Source organism: Cornus florida, unplaced genomic scaffold, assembly GCF_030987335.1.
Source record: "Cornus florida cultivar Cherokee Brave unplaced genomic scaffold, ASM3098733v1 CherokeeBrave_3.0.0_Hap2_Chr06, whole genome shotgun sequence".
Taxonomy (NCBI): domain Eukaryota; kingdom Viridiplantae; phylum Streptophyta; class Magnoliopsida; order Cornales; family Cornaceae; genus Cornus; species Cornus florida.
Genome location: NW_026775576.1, coordinates 64968920 through 64978819, shown reverse-complemented (window position 1 = coordinate 64978819; position 9900 = coordinate 64968920).

Below are 9900 nucleotides of genomic sequence, written 5' to 3'. Positions count from 1 at the left end.
CATCAAGTAAAAACTACAAGATATATATATATAAGTCCAAGATTAAAACATTTATTACAAGCAAATCTCAAAAAATATACAAAACACTAGGTCTAGGAAGCAAACTTAGGGGCTACTCTATCCCTAAGTAGATGTCTAGCCACTCATTGAAGTAGTCATCCAACCCTCATAGGCTATCTCCATGGTAGGACTGACCTCCTTCTTAATGGAAACCTAAAAAGAATGGAAGAACTCCCAAAGATGTGTAAAAGCTCTCTAGTCTCTAGCCTCCTCTCCAAGATATGAGATATGATATGTGTATTGAAGATATGTTCAATCTTTTGATATGAATGGCTTAAAATCCTTATATAGGAGGCTCAACTGTCACACCTAATGGTCTGAATTCGTGCACTAGGGTCCTTGCAATGATTGCACTATGAGCCAACTTTTAATGAGCTGGAATTTATTTTCTTTCAGACTTGAGAAGGTTCGATCGATCGAACTGTGTTGAGATCGATCGAACATTGGTGAGATCCATCGAATGCTGCAGAGATCGATCATCCTTGGCGGTGCCTTTTTGAATAAAGACAAATCTCTGAGATATTTTGAGAAAGAGACAAGAGTGGTAGGTGGGGTGGTAGGTATGGATAAGATCGAATATTTTTGATTGATTTGAGAAAGGTTGAATGGATCAAAGATGGTGAGATCCTTTGGATAAGGACATTTGCTTGGATCCATCTTAAAATCTCCCGATCGATGTTGCTCTGATCGATCGAAGGAATGTTGAGATCGATCGAACTTGTTGATTTTCCACGCTTTACTTCATTTTGCTCATTTCTTCTATTCAGCTTGGGATTGCTTCTTTTAAGCTCTTATTTGGCTGAATTAACTTATTTTTGGGATAAGTACCTAAAAAGGTCAATAACATGAAATTAGACTAAGACGGAAAAATAAGATAGATAAAGGTCATAGAATACCTAAGCTTAAGGGGTTTAATTGCGCACTTTTCAGCACTCATCAATCAGCCCAAACTGATATCAATAACAAGTGAAATATCATTGTACCGGCCATAATAGGTATATAACATCGCCAAATCAGAAAACCATCATTTTTCTGCCTCATTTTCTCTCTCTTCATGCCTTTCCTTGGAGGCAATTTCATTGGCAAAATACACAACCTCCTCCACCACCTATCTGACAGAGCTCCTTCACCGGTGAGAAAAACCATTTTCGCATTTCATTTCTTTGTAACGACCTAAACCCGTGGTTCCGAACCGTTAACCGGGTCCTTACCCAAACTCGAGCTCAACTAAGGGTAACACCGTCCTTTGCTAGACTCATAGGTGGTACACAGATCATTCTAAGGTCTAAGGTACTTCAAGATACAACTTGGGAGGAAAAGTCAAAGGTACTAGTCAAAGGGGCAAGATCAACTGGCTGATAACCCTTCGTTAGCCAACTGACATACAGGGTCGGTCGGCTGAAACAACCATCAAAATTTCATGCTCTCGGGACTTTCTCAAAGTTAACTGTCGGCCAACTGATGAAAGAGTTTCGGTCGACCGATGGTGAAGTTCGGCTGGCCAAAATAAGGTTTTCCAATACCTAACTCACTGGAATGGTCATGAAAAGTCTGTCAGTCGACTGACATGCCTTGTCAGCCGGCTAATATGCCCTGGGATGCTACTATATGCAGCCTGAAAGTCTAGAAATCAAGTCTCGTTGTGAGCCAACCTTACCAAACCGGATACACGACAAAATTCTGAATTCACGGCAACAATGCATAACATTATACATAAAAAAGCATCCATAATTTCTCAAGGTATAATATCACATTCCCATTCAACACGAAATATCTATATAGTCTCAATTTACATCAAAATACTATTATGTGTCATAATTACAGTACACGGTCATGCTTTACAAAATAAATAGGTTTTTATTTATTTATTTATTTTTTATTTTTATTATTATTTTTTTTATTTTTTTTATTTGTAGATGACACTTTACAAAAGAACGGATTTCCAAAATACAAAGTTAGCAAAAATGAACTTCAAATCTCTGAACTAAATTTGTGTTGATCTATCATCTGCTACTTCTTCCCCGAGCCTTGAAAAATGTAGAGAAGTGAGCCCAACGGCTCAGTAGAGATTGCCTAAGTAGCACCTCCTTAAATAAAGTAAGTAACCCTTTGATTGACACACAATGAATAGGAAAAAAGAGTGCGGTCATACGAGGGATTTCACATACGGCACTTAAATTTCCAAGTAATCCTCGTTACCACCACATACAATGTAACGCATAAAATGTCACTACAATCGTAAGTCACACCAAATCCTCGTTTTTTCACATATCCCGCCAATACCATCGTGTATCCACACTTCACTTCCCCACTATCTCACATCTACATCTATCATCTACATCCTCACCTCTTTTATCCATCAATACCCTCATGCTATGCATATGAAACCTTTTAATTTCAATCATTCAATTCTCAACATGCCTTCATCATGCAATAAACAATTTCATGGTCACAACAAAATAATTAAACAACTTAAGCATGCTTCAACATACACCAAAACGGCCATACTAGGAGTAACATATATAATCCACCACATAGTTACTTTTTAGCATGTCATTATAAATTCATGTACAAATTAAATAAACTTGTAATTCCATCAAACCCATCAATTGGGAAAAACTCATGCATAACCAAAACCCTAGACTTTGCATTATTCAATTAATATCAAATTGATATGCCAAAAGAGGGGAAAAACATCAAATTAACTACTAAATCCAAGGCAGTCGACAATTAGACAAACTCTACCTCAAATTGATGTAGAAAACTCCAAATTTCCAAATCCAAACCCTAATTTTCGAAATTCCAAGGTGCACCAAAAACACTTTTGCTCCGATCAAATCGTAGATCTTGACGAGCTCTCCAACTTGCCGCAAACGGCACAAGCAAACTCCAAATGGTTGAAGAGAAATCAAGATTTGAAATTTGGAAAACGGAAAAAGAAAAAGAAAAGTGAAGAGAGGGAGAGAGCTTGATCGGGAGAGAGAAAAGAAAAGAAATGGTAGGCCCCACCACCTTAACCAAAAAATATCACATTTATATATATTAAATTACATCCATACAAATTCAAGCCATAATAATGCAAATATACACAAATTAATTATGTATAAAATGAACTGAACCCATGACACCACTCCCGTACACAATAATCCCGATAGCGGGTTCCACCCGAGACTCCCCGATCGGAAAAACAGAAAAATGCCGAAATGGCCATTGACACATTTCAAAGAGTTCTGACTTCAATGGAATGCCCCAACCAACTCTTAGACACAACCAGCACTCCCCACGGTATCCAGTACGCAAAACGAGAAAAAACAAAAATACCCTCGAAAAATCAAAATTTTCAAAAAACTGGAAAATGAAAAAAATAAAAAATGTCACAATCTCCCCAACTTCAAAATATTTCGTCCTCGAAATTAACTCTTCTCACAAGAGAAGGACGAAAGAAAAAAATAAACGGAGTACGTTTCCGAGTACCCCAACCAACACGCTACACAGAAAACCTCGACACGAAGAATCCACGTCCCATGTCACTTGCAACCCTGTGCTTGTGACTCAATGCAACCTCGACCGAACAATAACCACAGCTACATATGGTCACATCCCCCATAACAACCAACTGAACGAAAAAGGCACCGCAGTGCCAAACAAAACTCGTTACCGTCACCTATAAGCACAAGAGGCATAAGTCCCTAACCAAACTCAGTGACTCCATCGAATCCTAACCACAGAGGGCCATTAGGATTGTCATCCTTCGAACCAGAACATACCACTAGTCGATACTAAATCCTCAAACGACGACTTCAATCAACCCACACGACAACACGCATCACGAAAAGAATCCCTCAATATAAGTCGTCACAATACCCAATCATCTATTTCCGCACGTGAGATCAAGGGAAAACACTTAACCTAGGTTAAAACCAATCTGATACATAAAATCGCACTAACGTGGCCCACACGAGACATCCCACCAGAAAGTGGTTGGATCCCATATGCGGTAGGTCCAACCAGCAGTGCCTCACACAATCCGTGCCAAACACAGTAAGGCCCACAAAACAGTGGTTACAAAACCACTCAACGAACCAGCATACGAGCTCAACTCACTACCCCAAAGATACCCTTAAAACCATCTCTGATAACTACTACCTTTAATAGTTACACCATAACTGAACACCTACAACTAAAATCGAGAAAAACCATCCAACCTGTCAAATGTACCATCAGGTACCCGGGAAAATAACCCCTCAGCATAGCTTAAGGATCAACTAATCCAACAACTAAATTTCCTTGGACACATAGTCCCGTGTCAGATACACCATCGTCCACGACAAGTCACCTGAACACGTACAAAGAATACCATCAATCCCAAGTAAGACTCACTCTAAAATATGATCGCACTACCATACATACGCAACGCACATTACCGTACTCTGACTGTCACTAAGCATACTAAAATCAATGATCATTAACCTTTGACCCGACATTATGTTAAGGAAAGACTGACTCAAAGAAATGGTTGGCCAGACTATTCCTATCATCAATCCGACCTCGACACCAACGTCATTCTTATCCTCAGGTTTAATCCTTAAGCACACATACATTAATCTCTACGTCTACAGTAGTCACACAGTTCACAACACACGGTCTAACCATTCCCAACACATGAGTCACATCACAACTACTAGATACTATTACTAGCTCCAAGACCCTAAGAAAACGTACGCACCGGTAAACAAGTTATGCCTCACATCACATCGGTTATGACCTCTCGGAACGAATCCTTCAAAACCAAAGACTTCACCTCCTGTCGTGGAGGTAAGTCGAACGATTTTGATCAAACCCTCACTCGGGATCCCTAATAAAAGAAGGAACTCTATAAAGTCTTTCCATTTATTGACACGCACAACTCATATGTGGGGATACAAAACTCACAGACAACAAAGTCCTTGCCAGGACCAAAACAAGAAGTAGGAAGATCAAGTCTCTCTACCGCAACAGAATTAAACACGCACCTATCGATACCTTGCATACGTTATGCCAAGAAAGAGGAACTATACAGAGACGAAATAGCTCGATTTGTAACTCATACACCTAACATCCATACATAATAGGGAATAGTACCCCTTCCAGAAATGCCAGAGGTTAGACAACGAGTCCTAGGACATCGCGTTCTATCGTACCCAAAAAAGAACCTTTCAAGCGAAAATCTATGCCTTTAATTCATAGAAACAACTACGTAATGCCACAACCACACCCATGTTTAATAAAACCAACACATAAGAGCCCAACTGCTCATAAAATACACATCATTATCCAATAAAACTGTTTGGAATACTCATATAGTTGTACAAATACATCATTACTTTAATACATAATGGTCACAATCGGTACAACATTACAACATGGAATCCATACAAAATATCTCGATCTATATCCTACCCCAAGGGCTCACACACTAACCATCATTAGCATTATCCAAATCCAGAACCACACTGTGGGACATGTCCAGCATCCTAGCACAGATAAACTCGACACTGCACAAAGTGCAAAGGTATCTGTCCAAACTTACGGGTAGCCCTCGTTACTAAAACAACAGTGTGCAGGCATCTCCTGTCACACCCAATCTCATAGGTATCCCCCATTACAGAACTCACAGGTATCCCCCGTTACACAGTCACATGTAACCCCCGTTATAACACAACACGACTCACAGGTGTCCCCTGTTACAACATAACACGACTCACAGACAACAAGATGACACGACTCACAGGTGTCCCCCGCTACAACACAACACGACTCACAGGTGTCCCTCGTTATAACATGACATGACTCACAGACAACAACACGACACGACTCATATGTATCCCCTGTTACGACGCAGTCCCCCCATTACATCACAGTCACAGGTAACCCCCTCCCCCCGTTACATCACAGTCAATCAGAGTAATACCTCATCTCCTCTATGGATAATCCCTCTTCATGTGACCCTGACCACACCTAAAATAAACTCCGGAGCTAGGTCGATCAAGAGGACACTCTGCTTTGCGGTGTCCTGGCTCTCTATAATGATAACATACCACACTCGTCCTAGAAGGCCCTGAAGAAGCACTAACAATAGGAGTAGTACCTGCCGTTCACTGCTCCTGAGAAAACAATGAAGCACACATGTACCTCTTCCTGTCCTGGTTCTCAGAAGAAGTATCCATACTCGTACCTCGTTCCTGAGAACCCACAATACCACTCCTTTCTTGCCAATCCTTGGTTTCCACCTCTGCTATCAGTACTCTCGTAACCGCCTCTGAATAACTCTTTAATCCCAAAAGTGTTACCCCCGGCCTAGTAGAACGATTTAAGCCATACACAAAACGTCATGTCTTCTCTTCCTCATTCTCTAACACATTCGTAGCGAAATGTGAAAGAGAAGTGAACTTATTCTCATACTCTGTCACTAAAATTTCACCTTATTCAAGGCCGTCAAACTGCGTAATCAATTCCTGTCTCTTAGTCTGCGAGAAATACTTATCAAAGAAAGACTCTTAATGCATCACAACTCATACTGTCAATATCATGTGCGTTAGTCATGGTCTTCCACCATACTGCCGCGTCGCTAACAAACTTATACGTGGCTAAGGTGATCTTTAACTGATCATCGGGTATGGCTATTACCCTGAAATGATTTTCAACTTCATTCAGCCAGTCGTCTGCAACTAATGGGTCTGGACCTCCCCCAAATGTTACTTTCATGAATTTGTCAAACTGAATAAGGTACCGAAGATTTTGCTCCATCTCCGTCTCCTGTGGCTGAATAGCCGGTTGTGGTACCACCTGAGGAGCTGTGGTACTTGCTAAATTCTGAAAGGCTGAGGATACATCCCTTGCTAATAAGATATCGTCCAACGGTACTTGTGGATTATCATCCACCTCTATAACTCGGCCCAGTCCTAGTGAAACCCCATCCGGCTGGGATGGCCCTTCAGCTGCTCGCTCCTTAACTTCATCTGGATCCATCACTTTACGTAGTTTTTAAGCATTGTATTACAAAAGAAACTCAACGATCAAAATAGGGATACATGAAGTAGCTCAATCCATGAGTTATGGTGCTCACACTATCCCTTCGATAAGAACTAAAGCATTCAGAAACATAGAAGTGATCAAGCCCCTCACTTACGTAGGTCATAACCTTCCGTAACCCAACACATAACACTACCCCGAAACCTCAAACTCGTTAACAACGAAACAAACTAGTTATGCCTACAACCACTCCCTAGTGGATAAACAACCATAATGTATACCCAAACGTGCAACTACGTTCCTAATGAGCGCTGAAAAATACACTTTTAAACCCCTTAAGCTTGAGTATTCTAGGACCTTTATCTATCTTATTTACCCGTTTTAGTACTTATTTGTGTTTTTGTCTATTTCAGGTCAATAATGTTAAAATGTGTTTTTGTCTATTCTAGGAGGTTGATTTGGAGCAAAAAGAAGCTGATGCTGAAAAGCTACCAAGTGAGATCGATCGCAGAAAAGTGAGATCAATCAAAGTTGGATCGATCAAACTTCAAAGTTGGATCGATCGAACATTGCTAGCAGCGAGCTGTCATTTTTTCCGTGACTTAGTGGCTATATTCCTACCACATAGTACGGGATTAGATATTTTTGGGGCTATATTCCAGACTTAGTGGCTAAGAAAAAGGACCTTCTATATAAAGGGAAGTGACTCATTTGTAAAGGAGCTTTTTATCATTTTTATTTTTACATTGTATTTTTTATTTCTATCTCTAGCAAAGTTAGAGATTAGGGTTAGAAGAAAAGAGGGAAGTGGAGGCACATCTCAAGATCCATCTCTAGACCACTCTCTCTCTCCATCTCTAAAGCTTCAAAGAAAAAGACGAAGAAGATGGAGCCATATTTGGAGCTTGATTCCATGACCATATCTACCTCCTCCATGATTGGCTCGATCTACACTTAGGGCTTGGATGAGCCCTAAGTCTTGTGTAATCTAAACCCTTGTATTTCTATTTTTGGGGATTTATATATGTTGTTGTGATTAGTGTTCTAACCTTGTGAATTTCATGAATCTTGGTATATTTATATGATTTCTATGGTTGAATTCTTCCTATTAATTCTCTAGTTTATTTACATGTCTATGTGTGATTAAATTAGGAATTATTTCTTACATGATTCATATGGATTAATTCTTTCTATTGATTCTCTATTTGATTACATGTTGTCTTATGTGTGATTATTTGGGAATTAATCTCTATACTAGATTCTCTATGTTGGTTGCATGTCTATGTGTGATTAATTAAGGATTTAGTGATGGCTAAGCATGGGTTTTCATTGTATGGGTTTGTCAATTAATTTGATGGTTTATACTTATGCTTTATGGGTTGTTCTACAATTTAATTGATGCTTGTAGGTAGGTAGACAATCTATGCTTGCTTAGATATTCCATGGCTTATTATTGCAAATTCCATGATTCTCTAGATTGATGTGTGCTACAATTATTGCTACTTAGATAGGCCATGCTTAAAATTATTGGGTTGTGCTACACTTAGTTTAGGTAGACAATTCATACATAAATTAGATGGTCCATGCTTAATATTGTAAATTCCATGATTCTCTAGATTGATGTGTACTACAATTGTTGCAACTTAGATGGGTCATGCTTGAAATTGATGGGTTGTGCTACACTTAGTTTAGGTAGACAATTCATACATAAATTAGATACTCCATGCTTAATATTGCAAATTTCATGATTCTCTAGATTGATGTGTGCTACAATTGTTGCTACTTAGATGGGTCATGCTTAAAATTGATGGTTGTGCTACACTTAGTTTAGGTAGACAATTCATACATAAATTAGATGGTCCATGCTTAATATTGCAATTGGTAGTCGCATTTTGTTCACAACAATGTATTCCCTATTAATGGAAAGCAAGTGATTAATTACATGAGCTTAGTGGTGATTCCAACATCCTAAGACCTCTCTTCATATCTCTTAAATCCCTATCTCTAACTAGTTTACTTTACTTGCATTTTAATTTCATTGCGCCTTAGTTTAATCAAACCAATCTCTCTCTTTGCAATCTTGTGATACACTAGAGTCGAAATTAATTTTCAGCACGTATAATCCCTTGGGACGATCCCTACTCACTCTTACTACGCTAGTAGTAGTGTTGGTAGTGGTTTTTATAAATTTCAATTTGACCTAAAAGGCTTTTCTTCAACCGTACATTCACTACATCAATTTTGACGTATACAAGCGGCCTCGTCAAATTTTGGCGCCGTTGCCGAGGATTAACGGTTTTGTTGGAATTAAATTAGACAATAGTGTTCATTTGATTGCTTCTATTTGTATTTTATTTTCCATTGTATATTCTTTTCTCTTGTTCTCATTATTATTTGTCAATTAGGTACTTGACTACAAGGAAGGCAAACTTTGGAACTTGAAGCAATAATTGGAGCTTAAAGCTAATATTAAAATTTGAAGTTGCTTAAGGACCGCTGTGAGCAATTCTTGGAACTCTTGTATTTTAATTGTTTCACTTCTTTGAATACTTGTGATAGCCCTTGTTGAGGCTTATTCTATTGCTTTATTTTAAGTCCAAGCATAGGCCCTTGTGGAGGCCAATTTTTTTTCTTGCATTTGGATTTTGATTGTGAATGGAGGAATTATTTGATCCAAGTTTGGGGGGAAATTATATCCCTTCACCTTATGCTCCTCCATCTTATTTTAATCCTTATGAGATTAAGTCCAATTGATTTCATGCATCATCTTATTATGGATTTGATCACTCATTTAATCCTTCTTATGATTATTGCCCTCCACCACCATTT